The 25,041-nt window shown below is 32.7% G+C and overlaps 1 protein-coding gene and 1 long non-coding RNA gene across 2 annotated transcripts in view; one reads left to right on the top strand and one right to left on the bottom strand.

The window, feature by feature from the left end:
- Window positions 1–25,041, top strand: part of LOC105330818 (uncharacterized) — a 480,842-nt gene that overhangs the window by 399,991 nt on the left and 55,810 nt on the right. The window lies entirely within an intron of this gene.
- On the bottom strand, window positions 7,146–9,706 carry LOC136272218 (uncharacterized). Its single transcript, XR_010710181.1, has 3 exons — window positions 9,673–9,706; window positions 9,332–9,409; window positions 7,146–7,423 (listed from the first exon to the last, which is right to left on the bottom strand). It is a non-coding gene; the product is annotated as an uncharacterized lncRNA (long non-coding RNA).

Below are 25,041 nucleotides of genomic sequence, written 5' to 3'. Positions count from 1 at the left end.
AAATTACGAATAAAATGCTATGGCTGACCACGGTGCGTCAAAACATTAGTATGGACTTCAGCTCAAATACTTAAAAGGTTCGGAAATTCGAGGTACAGTGTTCGTGCGTATAAAAAAGAGGTGCGGGGAAAGCAAATCTCCAGTAGTCACCTCGAAGCTGTTTTTTGCTTCTTCTTTCAGGTGTAATAATGTCAAGGACGAATAAGGTCCCGAGGGTCAAATTAACTGAAATATCTATTGAGCGAAATCATAGTACGATATAGTGGTGGAGAATCCGGGTATCGATCCCGGTACCTCTCACAAGCTCAAATTCATACTAATGTTGTGACGCACCGTGATCAGCCGTAGCATTTTATTCACAATTCGTGATCCCGGTACCTCTCACAAGCTCAAATTCATACTAATGTTGTGACGCACCGTGATCAGCCGTAGCATTTTATTCACAATTCGTGACCCGGCGCAGACAGGTTCATCACTGGACTTAATTACCCACTTTTCTATGAATATAAACAATTATTCGTTATCTGTCTAGCCAATGCACTTTAACCAACCTCTGTTTCCGCTGATACAACACTCGAATACTAGTACTACATTTTAACAAAGTTACAGTCTGCTGCAAATCAAAACGGATATATTCAAACTTGCCTGTCTGTTATGTACATAATGTTTATTTTATATCAAACACCATTTTAGGCGCCCCCCCCCCCTCTCCCCCCAATTTTATAGCAATCACGTACAAATCTGTAGGAACATGTACAAATTCACTATTAATGATATACAGAACTAACAATTCTTTAATAATGTTTACGAATTTTATTTATATTGACTGTTCGCTTCATTAATTTTTATAAATTGGGGGTCTAAACATTCCTTAATCATTGGAACTGTAATAGACTTTAGAAACAAACTAACTCTTCATATACTTATTAAACAGTTCACAATATTCATGTTTTATGCAGACACATCAGGTAAAACTAGATATTTTAAAATCTTCAGTAATCTTTTTACCGTACTATAGTAATTATGTACTCTGCCTGTTATGACAAGAAACAGATACAGACCCGGAAACGTATCACTACACAAAAAATGTGCGAGTTTCGTGCGAGAATCGTTTCGTGTAAACCGTTCAGCGTTTCGTGTATACCCTTTAGCGAGTGTGTACCAAGCGTGCAGAGAGCGTGAGGTGTAGTAGTACGTTTCAAGGTCTGTACATAAAATGTATAAAAGAATAAATGAACTTTTTGTTAATTTTTTAAAAAAGGTTTGTTCATTATATAAAAAAAATAATACATTTGCGTATAAAATTGCAAGATTATGCACAGAGTTAAGCTTAATGAATTTCTTTCCTTGAGAAGGGAGCTGTTTGGTGATATTCATAAAAGCTTAAAAATAGTGGTACTTATATCTTATGCCGATTTAGATTTAAAAAAGGTCCATCTAGATGTCTTTACCTGATAGCTGTACATGATGTCTACGAAAGGATAATATGGATATAAACAATCTGCTGTTGCAGTCAATTTAACCCCAGTTGAATCATGTTGACCTGTTAGGACAAGTCCACTTGTAAATCCGCCTGGAATCGAAGATAAACTTAAATAAAGATTAACACGTTTGCTGTTGCTTCTTATTATACTAAATATTAGCTTTAAATGTTTATATTTTCAAAAACAACGTTTTTCGTCTTAATTTAAAAACAAATACTTCACAGTGATTTTGCAGCGAAATATTAGTAAGTTTTCATTGAGAATCAAGGTATGAAAAAAAAAATCTGTTTCTGAAATTAAATACCTATACTTATGAATTAAGGCATTTTGCAAATAAACTACAAAATGCCTGCACCAGAGTACTTGCTTACACCTTTGGTATTTTAACACATGCGTAATGATGTCCGTAAAGTATAATTGAATTTTAACTGATAATTTATTATTGTGAAATTAATTAAAAATCTACTTTCATTTTCGATAAACAAACCCGAAATAGCAAAAATGAGAGTAAGGTGGTGGACAAGCTTTGGCAGATCCAAGTCAGGGATAGTTTGCATCAAAACATACACTTGCAATGAAATAATATTGAATGATAACGTAAAGAGAGAATACATTAAAGTTAAGAATTGAAAAAAATGAGTGTATTCATTTCTTTAGTGGGCGATTATAGTTTTGATACACGCTTGTGAACTTTCCAGAACGGGGTAGCCGAGAACGCGGATTAGTTAATTAACGAAAAGTGTAGGACAAGTCCATCATGCACCTTGGATCGGACTTCTATTGATACCAAATTTGATAAATTTAATGAAGCAATAAATCGATTTTAGTATTAATGGAAAGAACTTTCCAGAACGTGGTGCCCAGAAACGGGTTGACTAATTCACATCATGGCGGAAAGTGCAGGTCGAGTTAATCAGTGGCCAGATACTTTGAATCTGACAACTTTGGTTCAAAATATTCATACAAATGGATAATAATGCACAACCTAGCGTGTTTTAATTTCATACTTTTTCTACACCACGACAGATCGGTTGTAAACCTTAGACAATTATTTGTAAACATTAATGAGCATATCATTGTATTCAACGTCAATAAGTTTAATGAGGACCCACCCCCCCCCCCCCCCCCCCCCATCAGACTGTTTTTTAAAACAGTCTTATATCTGAAATTTGTATTTTGGAGAGTAATACAAATTATATTGAAACTTGACCACAGAACCAGTTTTCGAGTGAGAAACACTAAATACCCCTTAACTGATGTGAAATAAATACAATAAAAAGTTTTTTTTTTTCAGTCAGCTGTAACTAAGAGGGCAAAGGCCACGTACGTGTATATATTATCCATTTCAGTTTAGATTTGTCATCAAATATCAACGCGGTTTGTTTTTAGCTCACCTGAGCTGAAAGCTCAAGTGAGCTATTCTGATCACATTTTGTCCGTCTGTCCGTCTGTCCGTAAACTTTTCACATTTTCAACATCTTCTCAAGAACTACTGGGGCACAAATCATCCTTAGGCAAAGGGGATTCAAAGTTGTGAAAATTTAGGGCCACACTCGTTTTCAAGGGGAGATAATTAGAAATTAATGAAAAATTTCGAGAAATTTTCAAAAATCTTCTTCTCAAGAACCAGAAAGCCAGGAAAGCTGAAACTTGTGTGGAAGCATCCTCAGGTAGTGTAGATTCAAAGTTGTGAAATTCATGACCCTCGGGGAAGGGCGGGACCAGAATGGGGGGTCAAAGTTTTACATAGGAATATATAGAGTAAATCTTTAAAAATCTTCTTCTCAGAAACTAATCAGCCAGGAAAGCTGAAACTTGTGTGGAAGCATCCTCAGGTAGAGTAGATTCAAAGTTGTGAAATTCATGATCCCTGGGGGTAGAGTGGGGCCACAATGGGGGGTCGAAGTTTTACATAGGGATATATAGAGTAAATCTTTTAAAGTCTTCTTCTCAGAAACTAATCAGCCAGGAAAGCTGAAACTTGTGTGAAAGCATCCTCAGGTAGTGTAGATTCAAAGTTGTGAAAATCATGACCCCCAGGGGTTGGGTGGGGCCACAATGGGGGGGGGGGGGGTCGAAGTTTTACATAGGAATATATAGAGTTAATCTTTAAAATCTTCTTCTCAGAAACTAATCAGCCAGGAAAGCTGAAACTTATGTGGAAGCATCCTCAGGCAGTGTAGATTCAAAGTTGTGATAATCATGATCCCTGGGGGTAGGGTGGGGCACAATGGGGGGGGGGGGTGTTAAAGTTTTACATTGGAATATATAGTAAATCTTTTAAAATCTTCTTCTCAGAAACTAATCAGCCAGGAAAGCTGAAACTTGTGTGGAAGCATCCTCAGGTAATGTAGATTCAAAGTTGTCAAAATCATGACCCCCAGGGGTAGGGTGGAGCCACTATGGAGGGGGGTCGAAGTTTTACATAGGAATATATAGAGTAAATCTTTTAAAATCTTCCTCTCAGAAACTAATCAGCCAGGAAAGCTGAAACTCGTGTGGAAGCATCCTCAGGCAGTGTAGATTCAAAGTTGTGAAAATCATGATCCCTGGGGGTAGGGTGCGGAACAATGGGGGGGTCGAAGTTTTACATAGGAATTTATAGAGTAAATATTTAAACATCTTCTTCTCCGAACATAATCGGCCAGGAAAGCTGAAACTTGTGTGGAAGTATCCTCAGGTAGTGTAGATTCACAGTTGTGAAAACATGATCCCTGGGGGTAGGGTGGGGGGGGGTGTTAAAGTTATACATAGGAATATATAGAGTAAATCTTTTAAAATCTTCTTCTCAGAAACTAATCAGACAGATGATTCTTTATAATTGTTAAGACTTTGGCTCCAGGACGATTCTTCGGCCTCACAAGAAGGTTCAGAGTTTGATGTAGCTTAATATCCAATATATAAACAATTGTAAAGGATCTTTTTGAGGACTGCAATACTCAACATGTGATATGACTATAAAATCATCCTGTTAGGAAAGGGACTAATGATTATAAACATAAGAATATCCAGCGGGAAAAATGGATTTTATTTATACAGGATCTACATGTATTACTGTACATTGTCCAGATTGTTTGTATTATGACTCCATTAAGCTGATTTTATCATACATATTGTTCCTCAGGTGAGCGATGTGGCCCATGGGCCTCTTGTTTTATTTCAATGATAAGGAAAAAATTGGACAATGTAAATACAAAAATGAACAAAAAAATGGTTCAACATGTTAAGCTTTATATGATACATGTAATAATGTGAAAAGTGTTCATTCCCGCGCTTGCGCGGGGTATCATCTAGAACTTTAATAAATTTAAGAGAAAGAAAGAGAAAGAGAGAGAGATTTCTGTACTTATGAAAGTGAAAATATTTGAAAGACATATATGAGTAGCTATGTAGGACACAAGGGATATTCTTTACAATAGAACAGTTGTCCATCATCTTACATGTAAGTTTTCATCAGTTGATTGCGTTTTCCTTAAAAGAAGTTTCAAAAAAAATACTGCTCGCTACTTCACAGAGATTTAATTTTCAACAAAGATATTAAAAAGGTCGATAAGTATAATTGTATACTAATCTATTTTCCAATCTCGCCTTTAAACAAAAATAGTAAAATCAAAACGAATCAAACAAACCTACAACACAGAAGACATATCATGAGTTTTCCTATTATATAGTGTATTTAACTCATACGTTTGGTGTATACTTCCCGTATGACAAACGTTAGCTTTGTCAACGGGTAATGCTTTTTAAAACACTATGTCAGAACTATTTTTGATAAAGCCCCTCGCCTTAACGCTTCAGTGACCTAATATTTGATATTTTTTAGGTCACCTGAGTAAACTCAGGTGACCTATTCCTATCCGTTTGCGTCCATCGTCGTGCGTCGTCCGTCCCACGTTAACAAGTTTGCATTTTTAACTTCTTCACAAATATAAATTGTGAAATTCGTGGCTCTACCACCCCTGGGGCACCACAAGTGGGGCCAAATATGCAAAATATCAATTTTCATTTTTCAAAAAATCTTTTTCTCTACTCCCAAACATGTGAGGATAAAACTGGTTGCATAGTTGTAATGTCCATGAAGCACTCTACGAAAATTGTAAAATTTATGGTCCCTGGGTCAGGGGCTCGGGCTCTAGGGTGGGGGCCAATATGGCCATTTAGTAAAAATGTATTAAATCTTAGAAAATCTTCTTCTCTACTCCCATATATATTTGTTAAAAACTAAATGCATGTTTATGATGTCCATGAAGCCCTCGACCAGAATTGTGAAATTTATGACCCCTGTGTCAGTGGTCCAGGCTCTAGGCTATTATGGCCATATAGTAAACATGTATTAAATCTCAGAAAATCTTCTTCCATCTCCCATATATATTTGTTAAAAACTAAATGCATGATTATGATGTCCATGAAGACCTCTACCAAAATTGTGAAATTCATGACCCCTGTGTGAAGGGTTCAGGCTCTAGGGTGGGGCCAATATGGCCTTATAGTAAAAATGTGTTAAATCTTTAAAAAATCTTCTTCTTTACTCCCAAACATGTGGGCAAAGAAATGAATACATGGTTATGATGTCCATTATGCATATAATGTTAACATTTTTTAAAAATTATCGTCTTTACTTCCACACACCTAAAAGGAAAATGAATTCATGATTTTGTAGACCAAATTTTTAACCTTTTCGCCAAAATTATAGGTTTCATAGCTCTTTTTAAAGATTTCAGGCAGGGAGGTGGTCGTCATTACATATTTATAAATTTTCTACTCCAGAATGAAACCCAATTAAATGAATATATGAGACTCCTCGACAAGTTTGTGTATGGGTTATATGCTACTCGGGTGACCGTTCAGGCCTATTGGCCTCGTGTCCTATATTTTACACATCACTATTTCTACTTTCAAAATTGATTTAAAATGAATTAGTCAAAGATTTAAATGACGAAAAGGAAGGAAAACATATAAGGCTCTAGTAAATAAAACTTGCAAATCACGATAGCTATTTCAGATATAATACTGATGACAAGATATAAACAAAATGCATTACCACCAGTAAGCATACGTAGATAAATATGAAACACAAAGAAATTCACTATATTGAATCTCCCAGGCCGGAGTTTAAACTCACGACCTTCGAAATCCACTCTCCTAGTTCAAACGGCGGCCAGGACAGAGGTTGAGCTCAAATATAGGTATTTTTCTGTGTTTAATGTTTAGCTGCATTAAACATCTTACTTAGACGACCGCGTAGTGCGCGGCCAGCGTACAAGGTTCCGTTCGTAATCGAAAGCAAGATTTTGTGTAGCTAGATGTCCGAGTGGTTAGCGCACTGGCTGCTCACTACTAGTAGTGTGGATTCCAAAAGTAGAATGTTGATAGCATTATTCTTTGTGTTACATTTCAAAGGGGTGTACGTTTTACTTTTTCTTTGATGTTATTTCTGATAACGTACGCCTACATCACTTTTTTTTTTCATAACGTCGTAAAAGCGTAATAGCATTATGGAAACGTTTACCTATCAAACAACGAGATAATCGCTTCAAAACAAAAAATCCTTAGATAACCTTTATCTGCATTTTGTTTATTGCGTTCAATTTCATAAATGGTATCATTAAATTGCTTCTTGAAGTTAACGATAACCAGTAAAAATAACTTACTGAAAATTGTTAATTTTGCAGATGGTGAAACATTTCGTCCATATTTACAATTCCACTCACAGCCATCATTGCTGTATGAAAGTGAAGGTATTTGAAGATGAAATGTATTGTTCTTCTTTTTGATTATATTTGGAGAACAAAAGATTATATGGCACATTCCTCTGGAAGATCCATTGCATTGAAAGTCAATGATTTCTGTAAAGTCGGGAATTCTACAAGTGATGTTGCATGGTTGATTGTTCACTGCAGGAAGGCACAGTTCGATTTCTATGTCGGCACTCACTCCACCTTATATTGATCAGTAAGAATGAAATGACTGTTAAGTTCATGTTTATGATTTCTACTACTGTCAATTACAATCAAAACGAAACACCTTTTTAATGTTAAAGTACATGTAGTTTGATAATTGCACTACGTCAACAAACAACTTTTAACATTATTAAATCAACAAGTTTGTTGCATTAAAACATACGGTAACTTGTTAATTTAAAAATTGAAGCTTAACAATTATTAAGGTTAAAAAATGTATTTTCATCAAACCTTCTGCTAACATGGCATTCTATAGAATACATGAAAGAACAATTTGTTTTAGTTTTATGTGCTGAAAATACTTAAAAATTACAAAGTTGTTTATGTTTTATTTTGCATTCTGATATATAGGCTTTACAATTCGTATCTATTAACATTAAAGAGCAAAAAAGACACAATATAGTAATTTTAAAATAAAAAAAAATCTATTTAATTAAAAAAAAATTAAAAAATGACACAACCCTCCCCCCCCCCCCAAAAAAAACCATATAAAACCAAAGGTGGCTCATGGTGCCAACAAAGGCTGATGTTTACATTTATTAATCATATTTTTTTTCAGGAACAGTCCAAATCTATCTAGATATTTTTCCAATTGATTGATATTGCCTTTTGTTTATATATTTGTCTTTATATCAAAACATATATCAAGCAAATTGTAAGATCTTTTCTTTTTTCATTCAATGTACGTTTTCAAACATACGACGATTTTACCAAGAAAGATTTCGTCGCGGAAATTCCGTAAATTAAAACTTCATATACTATTTGACGTAACGTCCTCGCATAGAAACGTTTTGCTAAATGAAATCTTCAAGCATAATACATAAGGAATGAATTCAATATTTATTAGTTTTATACGATATAAAATGGTTTGGGGCAGTTTACGCTTTATAAACCGCGAAGCGGTTTATAAATAAGGAATAATTAAGGAATCACTCTTTGAGTATTATGAGGTGATAATTTCGGTCGGGCGTGATCAAATCCAATAAAGCCCGAAGGGCTTTATGATAGATTTGATCACACCCCGACCGAAATTATCACCTCATAATATTCAAAGAATGAATCCTTATTACTTATATTTATATAATTTTAAGCAATCGTACAATTAAGTATTTAAATATAGATAAGCAAACCCCGCTGGCGCCTCAATTTGGCGTCATTTGTATTATGAGTTATATAGTACAAAATCGATACGTAGTGTTATCACAGGCAAAGACACAGGAAAATGTAAATATAAAAGCGTAAACTGTTTCAAACCATTTTATATCGTATAAAACTAATAAATATTGAATTCATTGCTTATAATTTAATTTTTTACTCTGCATTGTAGATGAAAACGGTCATTTGACCTTTAAAATGACGTAAAATTGTACAAAATTCAAACGTAAGGTCAGGCGTATTGATCCGTTTTTGATGTTATTCCTACTATGACGTAGGCTACATTCTTTATAAGATATAAAATAATTTTTTAGCCAATCAGAAAGCGCGTTACAACCAGAATTAAATTATATTTGTATGAATTATTTTTCAATTGAATTGGTTTATAATGCAATAAATGTAAAAAGGGAAAAATTAGAATAACTTCGAATTTTACAGTATATATATATATATATATATATATATATATATATATATATATATATATATATATATATATATATATATATATATATATATATATATATATATATATATATATACACGATACGATACATCAAGTGCTTTAAAATTTAAATACATTATGTACTCTTTAGATCATTTAACAAATAAATATGTAAAATGAAACTGAACATGAATTACAAAACTCGTTAATATCTGATGTTGAATGTTTAGTAATACATATGACGTATTTAAGATTGTCATACATGTACATGCTATTTTGATACTTACATGTATACATAAAAAGTATCGTTGCTAAAACCCTGAATAGTTGTCTAGGCTGTATTACCAACTTGCAAGGAACGTTTACTGAAATAATTATCAGAAAAAGTAATTTAATACGTACTAATGTAATTTAATTTGTATTTACATTTTACACAATGATTAAATATTGCAATTTGGTGGAGGAATAACACGGTAAAAATATTTGATTGAAGCAATATGATTTATATCCAACGATGTAAAGGATATTTAAATATAGAAAATCCAATGTCGATCCAAATATGTGTAACACATAATTATTCTTAAATGTTAATGACAGAAAAAAACCACAGTGTTTTATAGAGACATACCTTTGTGTTTCATTATTACTTGCCAACAATACACCCGGAACAATAAGCTTTCATATAGAGGGGAAGAGGAAGTTTTAACTCCAGTCATTTCAACGAATAGGATAAGCAATCTCTTAGTATATCTCATAGTGTCAATCTATTTAACAATCTTTTTAATTTATTTTATTGGAGTCAATTTTTTGTCGGGCATAGGAAGAACGGTTAAAACAGTGATTCAAAATGAGGCATATTTTAAACCAGACTTTCACCCGTTTTGTATTTTAACACGATAAACAAAACATATGTGTATAAAATATGTATAGAAACTTCAAGCGGCCTATAAAACTGAACTTAGTTTACAAAAAAACATGTTTTTTGTCATTTGCATTGTTTGAAATACATAAGATAATCAACCATATTCAATATTTGGAAATCATTTAAAGATATAAATATAAAAAAGATGAATTTCTAGAGTAAAACATCCGGTGGCGAGTCAATTTATGTACGAGTAATTGTATCACCGTTTACTACTTGAATTTGGCGATCGATGAACGTTCAAAGTAAAACGCTCTTATCATTTAAAAAGACAGGTCAAGTTTGACTGAAGTATAGCTTGAGATAATATTTCCGTAAGAATTCGATTTGTTGGTTTAAAGCTTGGTAATCTTTTACATTTTTTTTCGGTTATCGACAAAAAAAATTATGACTCATGAAATCAAGGTTCTATAGTTAAATTAAAATGCGATGATATATGAAGGTTAAAGGAAGTTGAGCAAACACTATTTTTTTCTAAACTTTGTGTTCCATACAATGAAAATTGTTCTTGGTCTTGATATAAGGGAAATATGAACTGGCATCTATTGCCATAATTGCAAAAATCTAAAGTTCACATTTCCATTTCTATAAGTGATGAATAAAAATAAATATCATGTTTAATCTCATTAAAATTTTATGAATTAAGTTTCCTACAAGTAATACCTCTTGGTAAATTTTTAAATCTTCCTGTTTAAATATATTAGTGCCGTGAAGACGATCTACAATGTTGTAACGTGTTATTATATTTGTTCTTTTCAATGGAACAGAGAATAATTTATTTAGTTAATTTTCCTTTATTCTACCTGAATATTACTAATTAGTTTTAAGAAAATTAATAAGGTGAGGTAATGTGTTTGTTTGTATATGTGTCTTAGAACCGAGAATCCTGCACCGTGTAACTTGTCAGAGTTTTAATTGTGTTCCTCTGATACGTCTTTCTACATCAAACTACTGGATTAACTCTATTGTCTGTCCCAAGTTATTGCTTCCATCACTTTTTCATGATTTTTAATAAAAATACACATACCTGTGAAAGAAAGACAGTTGAAATCAATAAAACGGAATGTATCCAAAATATCTTCATTAACAATTATCAAGTTTTACTTACAAAAATTCACAGTAACAAAAACAAATTTCTTACGGTGTTTTATTATGGGAAATGTTTACATCTTTTCTCCATTCGGAAGTACTCGGGACACCTCGCCCAATTTTTCAACGTAATCATCCGGGCTTAATAATGGCTGATGCAATGCAAAATCCCAGTATACTTTCTATTTAATATGTGTATTGAAACCTGAAGCGGTAGAGGTGGCGTTTCAAAACATAATCTGGACATTTTTCATATCAGTGGATGAACATAGTTTGAGCACAAAGGTATTTATGATTATCGAAATATCAAGCAAAAAGTGACGGAAGCAAAACCTCGGGACAGAGTTTTGCTGAGTACCTCTCAGCGCTGCCTTATACAACATAGTGTCCTTCCACCCGTCAAAGGGATAAACAATGTTCTAGGAGAGTTCATATCAGCCTAGTCGGATATATCCACCACCCCCCCCCCCCTTTTTACGAACGCCAAATATTTCACCATTACACTACCTTTACTTCTATATACATGCATCTCGCATGTCAAATGGTGAAGCCGACCGTTTTTTTTTTTTCGAAGTTATTATCTTTTTTAAGTGATTGTTTTTCATACAAAAATAACGATGTTGTAGAAGCAAATGCTTTAATACCGGATATCCTTCCTTCCTCATATGTCACAAAACTTAGGTGTATAGCATTCTTGGATAGTCCATTTTATTCTCCTTTAATGCATCTCTGTTTAAAACGAATGGACAATATTTCAACGTTACAATGTTTAATCATTTTTCTATTTCTTTACATGGATAGGTTTTCTTTAGTTCATTTGTAATTTTAAAAAAAACGACCTAAGATAACCATAACTGGCACTTTTTTATCGATAAATGTATGTGCATATCTTGTGGACCCAATTTTTCGTTGAAATAAAATTCTATAGTATGTTATATACTGCTTGCATATGCTAGAATAACATTTTCTTTTAATGAATCTTATATACAACTAAATTGTCGTACCCATTCATTAAGGTAAATCAAAATAATCAAAATATAGCCATGAATTCAAAATTATCTGTTATTAGGGTTAAAACATATTTGTCAAATGTGACAATTTATAACATCTACAGAAGAGGCCATGGTACATGTATTTTGCCTTGACAAAATGATATGACCTAAACGTTTAATGTCAACACAATCGAGACACTAGTATTTCATGATTGTCCAATTTCAGATCTTTACCTTTAACACATACAAATTATGCATGCTGCAATATCATAGAGGCTTGATTTTACACAAAAATTACAAAAAAAAAACATAACTTAAAAGAGGATTTTGTTATAGTCTCATTTCATAATTTTATGTTCTAGCATAAAAAGTCTTGAAGAAGAAGAAGAAACAAATTTCATATTAAAATTTTCAGCTATACAGACTAAACAGCAAAATGTGTCCTAAAATTGTCAATCGATGATATGCTTAAGGGGATGTGCATTGGAGATAAATATCTTCATTTGAAAATTTCATTTAGGACAATTAATGTTTTGGACCCCTATCCTACTTCTAAAAAAGTATTCAATTCATACTTAAAGAACTGAAATTAACCCATTAAAACTGGTATTTCTATATAAATATAACTATGCCATCGTGCCTACATAGACACAGTAGTTCTAAGTTTTGATTGGACATTTTTTCGTTCTAAAGATAGTTCACATGCCGACTGATAAAAAAAGGGTTCCCTATTTTGAGGCAGTTATATTTGCAATGATGTGCAAAATCCAGCATTTTAAAAAACAAATAGTTGTATAGAGAGTACTATTGTACCCCAATCTTATTTTTCAGATTTTTAAATCTTCATAATTAGTCTGTAATTGCACAGTTCTACAGCTGTTCTAAGTGATTAAAAAGGCATAGTTTTGTTGTTTGCATACAAAACAACATTTAAAATATCAAATTTATAGCTTTTTCATCATTAGACAACAGGTTTGGGCAGAAACAAGCCAGTTCAAGAAATGTTTACATTCTTATCCTCAAATGTGCAAGATGGCTTCACATCCTCCCTAAATATATATACTTAAAAGTTCAGTCATTTTGCTAATAAACTACGAAACGCCTGCACCAGGGTACTGCTCATAACACTGGTATTTCAACGCATGTGATATTTTTTCCGTAAGCTATAATTGAATTTCACCTGATAAAAAAATCATTAGAATTAAATGAAAAACCTACTTTCATTTTCAATAAAAACAGATCGAAAAAGTGAAAAAAGATAATAAAAATAATGAAAGTAAGGTAGTGGACACCCTTTGGCGAATCCACGTCAGTAGTAGTTTGCTTCAAAATATAAGCTTGCAGTGAATTAATATTAAATGAGTATGTAAAGAGTAAATAATATATATTGGGAATTTAGTATAAACATTTGGATTTGGATTCAACAAATGTTGAATAAATAAAATGGGTCAATTCGTTTCCCAGATGTGCGATTTTAACTTTGATGGATAATCGCTTGCAAAGCGCGACCTCTGACAAGAACACCAGATAAAACCTCCCAGAACAGGGTAACCAATGACGAGTTTGTCATGCATCTCGGGCTGATACCTTTGATCGGTAATCTATGCTTACAGTATTTAAAAAACGTAAAAAATAAAATGGATTAATTTAATACGATTTTAGTTTTAATGGAAAAAAACTGACTGGAACGGGTGCAATTGTGCAGAATAATGAGATACTTTATATCTGAAAACTTTGGTTTAAAATATGCAAAGAAATATGCTTTTTTTTTCGTACATTTTTTAACATGACATGCTGGTAATAAACCTTATATAATAAATTGTAAACAACGAACAAATTGTGTTCTACGTCGATCTATATTAATGAAATGTATTCATAAAACGGGGGAGTTGAAGGGGGGGGGGGCGCAAATGTTTTCTTCATAAACAGTCTTTTATCTAAAATTCTTATTCACAGTGACAAAAATTATAGTGAAATTTGATCCTAAGAACAAAACTTTGATAAATGAGGCACTAAATACCAACTAACTCGTTTGAAATTGAAATAAAAAGTTTGCCATTTTTTCCAGTCAACTGCAACAAAAGGAAATGTATGGAGGGTAATCGTGTTAAAAAACCCATACTTATAAACTTGTAAATCTGAATATGCAGTCGTGTTGGTGTGTGAGCCTGAGTATGAATGAGTGTAATTTTGATAGTATAACCTATAAAAGACATTAGTTTTGAGATTGTGGGTAATAGGAGACATAAAAAGCGACACCCTCTTTAAGATAGATAAATAAAAATTCCAAAGATAAGGTTTACTGTCGTGAAATTATAATGTGTATGAATTATTTTTAAAAAGGTTTTTTTTTGCATTGTCGGCAATATATGTCACATCGGCACCGATTTTTATATACATGAACCTCTTCCTGTTTGGTTAAGTTTCAATCATACCTCAATGATTTTAAATAATACCGGTATTTTCATTAAAAAAGTGTCGTTTTTTAAAAGCTTATTGCAACAGTTTAGCTGAATATTATGCTTTTTTCGTCCATTCCGACGATTATGGCATGCCTTTTCCCGTAGCAAGGCAGTTGCCATATAAGGACAAACTTGTAGACTTTACATTATGCCAGATGTGCTATTGCTGATTCTGAAGATACAAGTGCAGAAAATACGGATTGAAAGTGTGCAAAGTTGAAGGCTGAATTATCAAATGAACACAAAAAAGCTGCAAACTGTTCAATATACGAAGGAATTGAGACAAATCTTACCCGTGTTTATACCCGAGTTTTATAGGATACACGATCAGAATTACACAGAATTACACACTTCTATACGATTTCATATACAGAAGTTCACAGATATGGATTTTTGAACACGATTACCGTCCATAGAAATGAAGCCACGTACATGTATATACATGTATCATCCCTTTCAGTTTATATTTTTCATTTCAGTCCGTTCCTCTAAATATTCAACCATGTTGTTTAAAAAAAACAATCTAATTAAAATAAAATGTTAGATCAACTCGTTTATTCGCTACACAAATACTGTTGTGTTGCGAGTAAGCGATATGATCTAACATCTAATTTTGTGTAGCGATTAATTGAGCGGGTCTAACATCTTATTTTCATTAGACTGGAATAAAAATTGAACACAATATACATTATATACAAAAATGAACAAAAATGCTCTATATATTAAACATTGTATCATTTTAATGGGTAAAGTGTTAGTATTCGCCCCTGCGCGGAATATCATCTAGACGTGCCATTTTGAACACATTTTGACACACGGTGTGAAAATGACGCTGGACTAGCGTAGAAATCTGTACTTGTTACTTTACCAGGAATAAAACGTCTAGCTTTGTTATTTAAAACGATATTCGATTTACAAAATATATGCACAGCCTTTGAACTACATTTTAATTTATACCTTACGTTTGCATCCGCATTAAAGAGACCATATCTATACTATCAACAAAGAATATCAAAGAGGTGTTTAATTTTGGCAAATACCTTATAAATGTTCCAAACTATGATAAAAAAAATCATTTGTTCTGAGAATATCCTCTCATTATTTTTATATTGATCATCTTCAATTTTTCATTGCCTTCACTGTACATTTACACTGTCATCCTGCAGACTAATTTATAAATTGTGATTTTTAAAATGTCTCTATTTACATGTTTGTTCACTTATTTATGCATATATGTTAAACCTATAAATTGTGTGGTTCTTGGTAATAGAGAATTTAATACAATACACGAGTGCAGTCAGAATTCTGTGTAGGTATTGCATAACCATTCCGTAAAAAAAAGAACACATTCTCATACAAAATGAATAATAGACATTCTCTCTTAGATGAAATTGATTAATAATCAACGGAAAAAATTCTTGATAGTAATATAATTGTTGTAATAATATATTAAGAAATATTCATTGCTGAAAAAGTTGTCAATCGAAGAACTGCCCATATTTTCCATGAAGAAGACAGAGAAGGTAGATGAATACTTCTTTTGTATATTTCTGGGGAAAAGTGATTTTCTCTTAAAATCATTTTACGTTAATTTCGTCTTCTTTGTAATATTTATACATCGATATTCTAAAAATATGTCGTACTCTTATATTAACTAATCATGAATAGAACTATGTTTTCTTCAGAGCAATTGAATGAAGAGTACATATCTTCATTATTATATCTGAAATAGATATTAAGCACTATCGAACATATTTAGAAAATATATCTAAAAACGTTGATCAGGCCCCGAGGTTATAAAACTTTTTTCATACTCGTACTTATACTCATACTCCGTACTCCGAGTATGTGCTCCACTGAGTACGACTTTAAAAACCGAGGTTATAAAAGTTTTGGAGTACGTTCTCCGCTGAGTACTATTTGGAGTATGCTCCAAAAGCCGATCGACGAAATTTTACGTCTCTGAAGAAAGACAGAGAACGGTAATTCATGTAAATAGTCCTGGCATGTAGGCAAACTGTACATGTATTCAGATTAATTATTTATCAACAAAATCATTTAATGTAACACATTATTTACATGTACATATTACCTTCTCCATCTGCAAGCATGGAGATGTGTCTGCATCTATAACTTATGAATTTTTGAGCAACAGAGACGATAAATCCAGTGTAATTGGTAAAATTATCAACAAATTGTGTTTATGTCAAATCTCTCTCTCTCTCTCTCTCTCTCTCTCTCTCTCTCTCTCTCTCTCTCTCTCTCTCTCATGAGACTCAGATAGTGATTCATGCATGTGATGATTAAGTATAATTATGTTGTAAGGAACGATATGAATATAAAAGAAAGAAGTAAGAATTTACACGGATATGAAGAGAGTATTTCAACATAGAATTTAGTTCGATATATCTAAAATTTTCCTGGCTTTTATACGATTTTGATATTTTACATGCCAGGAAAAGGTCAGAAACGACGCCAATATAAAACTGGAAAGTCACTGCCCCCAATTGGATATCTCTTAAGATATTTAGTGAGCAGTTCCTGTATTAGGGAAAACAGGGAAGAGTTTAATTCAAAAATAGAAACATATACTTGGGAAAATCACAAAAATTCTGAGAAATCCGTTTATTTTTACACTCATATAGTATACACTAAGGAAATTATATGGGTATTCCAATTTAATTGCAACATACTTAGTACTATATTTGCCTTTTAAAATTCTTGTGAGAAAAAAACATCTAATATCTTGAAGGGGTGGGGTGGGGGTGGGTGTTGGAATTGCATCAATGAACATATGCCAAAAGCCAAGGACACACGTAAAGTTTCTCATTTTAATATTTTTGGGAATGTGCACGAGAGTTTAAGAAAATTCACTAATTGAAATATTTTTGAAATTTCCAATTTGAGGACCACGTTAAACCGAAACAACGTGTTCAAGGAAACTGTGTACTAAAGTTGCTGTAACCCTTTTTGTGGGGTTTTATTTATGGTTCAAGTTTTTCTCACTTAGTCAAGGCTTGAAAATGTGTGTTTAGAATTTATATATACATACTGTGTCATTTTTAATCTTAAGTAACGTCCATTGATATTTTTGAGCAAGCCTTTTCCTATTCATCTTTAAAATTCGAAATACATGTGTTAATTTTGATGCATTTGACATAGATATTTGGTTACTTTAGATAAAAAAGGAATAGCTATTTGAATTATCTAAATAGTTACTTGCTAATAAAATTAAACAATTTAAGAGATGAATATTCCCACAGCTAAGCTATATAGAGAAAAATCTCTCACATGAAAATGCGAAGAAGCTATTTTAAGTAGTACATGTATTTTCAATCGATTGCATAGAATAACAATAATCCCCTTCAAATCTCTCTCTCTCTCTCTCTCTCTCTCTCTCTCTCTCTCTCTCTCTCTCTCTCTCTCTCTCTCATAAATTCTAGCTTTTATCTTGCGGGTTATGATTAATTTAAGTGTTATCTTTTTTTTCTTTTTCTTTTTTTTTTTTTACATAAACAAGCTTTTAATTAACTGTAAATTACCCGAATTCTCAAGCAGAATATATATAAGAATAAAATTTGATGTCATAACACCAAATTTTATTTGTAGAAAGATACTAATATAATACTTAAGACTATGGGGTCACCGGGACCCACCATCCTTATATTCGAGCGTTTATAATTAAATGTTAAACCAAACAATACATACTTACGTATACTTAGACATGTCTATGCTCTCGATGTTTTAATTCGAAATAAATAATAAAGATCGTAAGGTAGGTGATGTTCCATGGTAAAATTTCTTTAATATTTGGAAAATAAAAATCAATTACTGGTAGATGGTTCGGAATGGATACTCTACCTTCCCGCAGTAAAATTAAAAAGAAGTTGCGGCCTATATTAGACAAAGAACACATCTAGATCTCTGCAGCTACATGTAGTATATGGTCACCTAGGAAGCCAAATATGTACGTCATAATTTTAAAATTATTGCCAATACAAAACTTAAAAATTCGAAATATTATCTTTATGTTTACATCTAACGCCCTTTAACCTGCGTTTTAATTACTTACTGCTGATTCTTGATTACTTTCTACATTTCCAAGTAAGATTGCTTTTTGTTAACTTTCAAAATAGGTTTTTATTATCGATATTTCGAGATAAAAAGAAATGAACCTTGTTCAAAATTACTCTAAATTTCACAGCGTTTTTGACACTACAGAGGAAAGGCAATTTATAAGCCAATATTTTCCACATGCAGACAGTAACTGTTTTATGAAAATAAAAAAACCCAACAACAATCGTATAGATAAACCATAGGAAGTAGGATTCGCCGCCCCCCCCCCCCCCCCCCACTCACACACACCAACGCCAACTCCTCTTAAAAATATTTAGTTCCAGGGGTAGATCCAGAATGTGAAGTTAGAGGGGACGTCAGTATAAGACAGGGAGTCTGGAGAGGCCGCTTTGTGGCCTCCAGATGGTCCAGGGCAAAGTCCTGTTGGTGACCCAGGGGGCAAAGCCGGCCCCGGAAGCTCCAGGATTCTAGAGATTTTGTAGGGTAAAAAGGAAGTCTTTAAATAGACGTTTGAGATATTTCTTCTCGTGATTACCGGTATACTTAAAGTAATAAAATTATTTACAATTTTTAAAGGTTTGTAGATTTAAGACCTACAGTCATCAAATTCCTCTGTCTTGTAGAAATCCAAGAAACATATCCTTTTATTTTTTTTCTTTCGAATGACTGTAAATTAATCAGTTTAAAAACCAAGTTCAATGGGACAATGTAAATTAATGAAGTTTTAATAAAAGATACATGTAACTATATATACCAGCTTATATTATAATAACAATGGAAGAGTCGTTAAAACACTTGTTAGTATAACCAATTACTTAAAGGTGGGTATATGGGTGACTGGTCATATTTGAACCCAAGGACAGCGTAACCAAAATGTTTTTTCCTGTTTTTTTTTAGTTACATCATTGAACACACGCGTTTTCTTCATATTGCACCATTGAAACAGTCTAATGTAGAGAAATCCCCCAAGTTAAAAAAAAAAGATAATTAAGACTCGCAAGTTGTACATTTTCTTTGCCAGAAGGAGTATGATTTAACTTTATTTGGACAATTTTTTTAGGGCTGTGTGTGGGGGGGGGGGGGGGGGGGGACGCCGGGTGCGACCTCCTTTACTCCGCCACTGATTTACCGCTTATTCTATAAAATGTTTCCCTTTCCAAGTTTTGTGGCATGCAACATAAATGATAATTGATTAATAAGTAAGTAATAGAAAGCGTTAGACTTTTATGCATCCCCCATCCTTTGTAATGTTTAGAACAAACCTACATTTTCACTATAATAAAAAAATGGACCCATCAAGTACATCTGATTGAAATTGATTAATAACGATACATGTACATTGATTTCTTTGTTTTAAATGATGGGGTGTATGGGTCGTATTTGACAAAAAACAGAATTCTTAAAAAGTCGAGCTATTCAACGGTAGTATTTTGTAGGTAGTTATACATGTATATGTACATTAATTAATGAAGTAAACTATCTAAAAGTTATTTTGATAATCTTGGTTGCAGTTCGCCCTTACTCTTAAATTCACCTCCTTTATATCTAGATATGTCATTAAAAAATTGGTAAAAACTTTCCATTTTAATTCATATACATGAAAATATGATTAAATTATAGCGTATAATACAGCAATGTTACAATATGAACAATATTATATGTTTGCACTGCATTTTATTTAGATTAAATGTCTTGAGTACGACTTTGAGAAAGCTTCAAAGCTTACTCAGAAAATCGTATTTTTGTACTCAGCCGGAGTACGAGTAGGAGTATGAAAAAGTTTTATAACCTCGATATCTTGAGTAGGAGTACGATTTGGAGCACGGGGTACGATTTGGAGTACGAGATCGTACTCAAAAAAGTTTTATAACCTCGGGGCCAGTTTTAAAAAAAGTGTTGCATTTGCATGCAGTTCAGATAACGGATTTTGTTCTACATATACAAAGTAGCCAATTGTAATTCTGTGTAAAAGTAAATACAATGCAAACCCTGTAGGAGCGGACTGAAGTATAGTGTGACACTTCATACAGAGTTCTTAAGGATACTAGGTGGTCAACGAATTAACCTTCATGAGATTTTACTAGTTTAAAAACGGCTACGACCATTAAGGCCTCCTAATATTTTGATTCAAGGTTCTTTAACACACCAGCATTTTATTTGATGGATCGATAAAGAATTTGTTTTTGAAATATGATTTTACGGAACAGAGATCAATACTTTCTTTAAATTATGTTATGAGAATGTTCATGTCTTTTTTAAATGAAACGGCATTAAAATGTTTTGACCTCGAACATGATATTTTTGAGAACTTGATTTGATAGATAGATCAATCGATTTGTAATTCCAAACAATGGAGTAAATTGTTCATAATGTTGATTTAATCTACAAGTTTGGGTGCTTTTCTTGCATACCAAGAAGTGAGCAGTGGGACAAAAATTTAAACGTTAATGCAAGTTTAATTTATAAACAATATACATTTTACTTTTTCATATCCAATAAGTAGAATTTCGTTATACTAAGCCTTGTATCTAAAACAGTTTTAATGTGTTTTCACTCCTAATGATAAGATATTATATCTCGTTAAGATGAGAACTATACCTCAGTATAAGATATGTCAGTATCTGTTTTTACAAACAAATTTTTTTCATATAAAATATATCACTTTTCTCACAACACGTTTATTTGAATTTGAGTTACAATACATGTGCATAGTAATAATATTGAGTTACTCTCTGTTTACTGAAGAAAATGACAATATTGAACATACTTTTTCACATAATTTACGAAACAATACTGAAAAGCTTAGATTTTAAGAGGGTCATTGTTCAACAGGGTCATTTTCTTCACGTAGAGTGTTCTTATTTTTATGAAAATGGCAATAATTCTTCTTGGAAAGGGCCATTTTTCTACGTAGAATTTTGATTGGGGTAATTATTCAACCTTAAAATGTTCCCCAGTCATTTTTCTACGAGAATATTGTTCTTATTATCATCGGCAGCTAGAAGGCCATTGCTCGAAAGCGAAACAGTTAAAATTGATTTGTATTAATACCGTTGTTCAGTTGGAATGAACTACCTCTGCTTAAGGTCAAGGTCTAGTAAATGATTTCAAAATGTGTTTTTGGTGCTAAAACCATTGTGACGTCATAATTGTTCAATTTTTCACATTCTATTTTAAGGTATCCGATGTACAATTGAGCCAGAGAGCTCGGGATTTTCCGGGATGAGCTCGGTAGATTACGGAGCTTGAAATAAATTTTCAAAAAGTCGCAATATTTTTGATCTGACATAATAAACGATAAAGAATAAACAATTGATGCATAAAGTCAAGCAATATTTTTTTTTCTTAATTTTAAAACGAGTTATTTTAACTTTTCCCCCTTACGGGGATTGTGACGTTGTAGCAGTTTTACGTCATTTGCCGTTGTATGACGTTATTTTTTTCCCGCGGCGCTCTTGCACTAACTTGAAGAAAAAATCCTAATATATAGAGTAAAAGTTGCAGTGCACAAGTCACGTATTTCGTCGAAAAATACTGAGTAGGTCGTTTTATTCATTAATTTCGTAGATATTGTGACTGTGCATAACTTGAATTGGGGTAGTCTGGTAGTCGTATGGCCCTATTCAATTTGTTCAATTTTTTGTATACCTAATTTCACTATACATACAGAGTGTTTCGGACCTAACATTTGTATAACAGCGTATTTGCTACTTACTATTTTTAATAAGTACCATGCATACGGATTTCGTGGTTCAAATGCTTGTACACGTTTATTGTAATTATTGTGTTAAAACATATCCTTGTTATTTTCCGTAAATCAAGTTAACAAGAGTTAAATAATGAAATTTCTAATCATTGATTCATTTTTTCATCGGGATTCCAAAAAATTTTCTTCTCTCGCATTTCATATTACATGTATGTGCATGAACGGTACATTTTTTACTCTTCTTCAAAATCGCTGGATTTTATATCATTCAAATAATACTATTAGATACTGATTCCGATTGCTTTAAAGTCAATTCGTTTCATTTTGCTGTTTACATAAAAGAGGCGCGTAACCATCCAATGAAATCAAATACTCGAAATTTGATTGACGGGTTCTACCAGATAGCCGATGTCCGATGCATGTTATGTGTGGTGTTTGTACACAATCTTATCGTGTAAAAAATGCATGCTTATTACAACATCACAGCGTCATTTATGGTTGATTCATATTTTGTTATAACTGTGTAAAGCATGTTGATGTATTGTGCATTTCACAATTGTACCTATACGGAAACATCGTAGTCAGACTTTATCGGCAGTCTCCATTTTAAAACTGACTTAATTTTTTTGTTGAAAAAAAAATACAATTTTGAGTAAAAGATAATACAATGTATATTGTATTCTACGAGTAAAAGGTTTGGAATGAATTCTTATAAAACATTTCACACGGTTCTCGCACGCTTTGTTCGTAACGCTTTACACACCTGATGTGACACGCAATTCACGACTTCGTTGTAGTAGTAACAATATTTTTCGTGCAAACATTTTGCTGAATGAAAAAAACCCTGAACAATTTAGATTTTTAATTCTTAAATTAGAAGTTCTCAATCGTAAAGGAATAGAAAACAGGAAAATTACCAGGTAACGGGAATATGCGTTGGATTATGAATGCAACGGCTGACGTGCCCCTCCCCCCACGACAGCCGTTGCATTTACCAGGGGAGTAAAAATCGCGTGAGTCGTCATGGTCTTTGTAAAAAAAAATTCGCAAAAATAAAAAAAGATATTGATAAAGGTAATCAATTCATTTAAAAACTTTATTTTTATTAAAATATGTTGGCAATTTTTATTTGATAAATATTATTAATGATTACACATGTTTTCGTCAAAGAAAAGTATTATTTTACCATGCGTGATTTGCAGAGCTAGAGTTACTTCCCCATAGTGATTTGGCGGGAAAAACATCTATTTTTAGAAACTACATATCCTTACCTATCAAACGAGTACATTGAATATATACCTTACCAGGCATCATTTTTTGGTCAATTGTACATCGGATACCTTAAATCATAGGACAAGTGATACTGATATCTGTATTCAATTTGACATCATTGTAAGAAGGAGGTCAAGAGTTTGTTTAATGCCGTTTTTGGAAAGACAGAAGGCAATGTAAATATATTTCATTAGTCTATAACGGACAAAACTCGTATATTTAAGGTCTTCCGTTTCCAACGGAAGACCTTATAGTGATTGTAATGTTTCTTTTTATTATTATTAAGGTCTTCCGTTTCCAACGGAAGACCTTATTGTTTTTCTTAGGTTTCTTTTTCCCTATTATTAGGGTCTTCCGTTTCCGACGGAAGACCCTCTTGTTATTCTATTGTTTCTTTTCCTTATTATTATTAGGGTCTTCCGTTTCCGACGGAAGACCCTCTTGTTATTCTATTGTTTCTTTTCCTTATTATTATTTTATTTTTTATTTTTTTTCTGACTTTTTTCGAACGCTATTTCTCGTGAACTACTCGACCGATTTGCATGAAATTTACAGGACGTATTGAGCATTAAACGTACTTGATATTATAAAATTTCTGGCTGATGACGTCACTTCCGGTTTGAGATTTTGAGGATTTAGTAAATTTTTAAGGACCATTTTGTCCACGTAACTTCTCAAAAACTAATTGCGATAGAAATATGAAACTTTCAGGGATAGTAGATGAATGTTTGTAGATGATCCTATTTATTTTATATTTTGAAAAATGCGCAAGGCGGCGAAGCTCGCCCGAGCTCGAAAATTGGCACCAATTTTTTTCACGAAATTTTCGCACACTTTCGGCCCTAGCTTTTAATGTGTAAATATTTTGTTAAGACATGTAATGCAAAAGTTGTTAAGATTAACTAGATCTTTCGTTTGATTTCAGAAAAAAGGGGCTGGCTCCTCAAATTAGGGGCCAAAAGGGCTCTAAAGTATTTTTGCAATAACTCTTTACTGAAAAATAATTTGTTATCAATTATCGAACCAAAAATGTTCATTATACACCTGTTTATCTAAACAGTACCATGTCTAAGTCATATGCTACGTCATTAGGGGCTTTAAGGGGCCAAAAGTCCGAACTTTTGATCTTAAATATCTAGAAAAGGAGAAATATTTTGATAAGCATTATAGAACAAAAAATGCTTAAAATAATGTTCTTAACAATATGCTCCCTAAAAAAATTTTGTTGGTGGTCCCAGTAAGGATTTTAAGGGTCGGCCCCTAAAACACATTTGTTCAGATATCTTTAGAACGGTCAACAATTTCTGAACACTTGTTGAACAAAATGCGTTTATACTTACAAGACCTTTTATTTGATATCAAGAAAAAGGGGCTGGCCCCTCATATAAGGGGCCAAGAGGGCTGTAAATTCTTTTTATAATAACTCTTAACTGAAAAATAATTTGTTATCAATTATAGAACCAAAAATGTTCATTGT

This window comes from Magallana gigas, chromosome 10, assembly GCF_963853765.1.
Source record: "Magallana gigas chromosome 10, xbMagGiga1.1, whole genome shotgun sequence".
Taxonomy (NCBI): Eukaryota; Metazoa; Mollusca; class Bivalvia; order Ostreida; family Ostreidae; genus Magallana; species Magallana gigas.
Note: the sequence above shows the minus strand (reverse complement) of the source record. Positions and strands in the feature narration are given on the sequence as shown.